Below are 1,263 nucleotides of genomic sequence, written 5' to 3' on the forward strand. Positions count from 1 at the left end.
AAAAAAAAAAAAAAAAAAAAAATGGCAGGCAAGATTGGAGGTATCTACCCATACAGAACTGAGCCAGATACCAGCTCAGACAAGGAAAACGAAAACATCCAATGATCTAGTCATCTGCAAAAATAGAGCAGAACAGGGAGCTTATGGCCCGTCCATTTCATTTATCTATGTCACAAACCAACACATTCTCACTGCCAAGTCGTTACATATTGACGTGTGGTTAAGGACCCCTTCGGGTCACTTTTTGACATTTTGGGTGTCCCCAACTCGTTTTCTGACATACTGGCTGTTTCCATTAAATGATGGGCCCGACTCTCCAGGCGCAAACCAGAACCATTCCAATACTGCAATGTGGAGCGCACCTGTACCCAAACCTGGTACTGGTACAATTACCCGGCACCGGACGCAGTATCAGATGCAGTATTGAGCGCGAACCGGACAAGGTATCAGACGCAAACCGGTACCAGGTTAGGGTAGCAGTACTGGGTTAGGTACCGGTACTGGACGCGCCCCAAGAACCAGTTTGTGTCCGGTACCGCGCCCGGGGGGTTTCAGACTCTTGATTTTACGTAGAACGTCAAAAAACGACAGATGGGGCCTTAACCAAACGTCAATATGTGATGACTTGGGGATGAGAATGTGTTGCACAGTCTTTTTCAAACCTAATGTTATCATCTCCTCCTGATTCAGAACTATTACTTGAGTACCTGTACTTTATTTGTCCTTAATCATGTGAAAAATTCTACAAGAACATGGTAAAAGAACCAAAAACATGATATTGGTTGGAGTGGGTCTTTCATCACGCAGGCAGCAAAACAATAACTCCCAGTCAAAGTGCTACATGGCAGTGACCTGCCCTGTGTCCTCCTTACACACACATGATGGTGGTGATACTGCTGGCATGAAGTTCTCCTGGGAAATCTCCCTCAACTGTTCTGCCACCGCCATAATTAAGCAGTATTATTATTTTAGAGCACACGCAGAGTAGCACAGCCTGTACAAGTGAGACTGGAAGCCCTTCCCGGGATAATGAACTCATCCGGTATGACAGACTAATGGTCTGTTGGGCCAGCCTGAGTTGGCCTTTCAGGTCTTGCAGTTCTGTAGTGAGGATGAGTAACCGCAGCTATGATCTAATCACGGCGGTTTACTCAAATCATCGCCTCAGTTGGCGTCCATTTTCCAGTGAAAGTCGATATGCTGTTGTTGTGCTCCCCAGTGCCATTAAGAAATGTACAGAACGTACATCTCTGACTTTTTTTT

At 45.7% G+C, this 1,263-nt stretch overlaps 1 protein-coding gene across 3 annotated transcripts in view; it reads right to left on the bottom strand.

Moving 5' to 3' along the window:
- LOC112151248 (E3 ubiquitin-protein ligase HECW1) overlaps positions 1–1,263 on the bottom strand; it is a 78,623-nt gene that overhangs the window by 70,791 nt on the left and 6,569 nt on the right. The window lies entirely within an intron of this gene.

This window comes from Oryzias melastigma, linkage group LG20 (assembly GCF_002922805.2).
Source record: "Oryzias melastigma strain HK-1 linkage group LG20, ASM292280v2, whole genome shotgun sequence".
NCBI classification, from domain to species: Eukaryota; Metazoa; Chordata; class Actinopteri; order Beloniformes; family Adrianichthyidae; genus Oryzias; species Oryzias melastigma.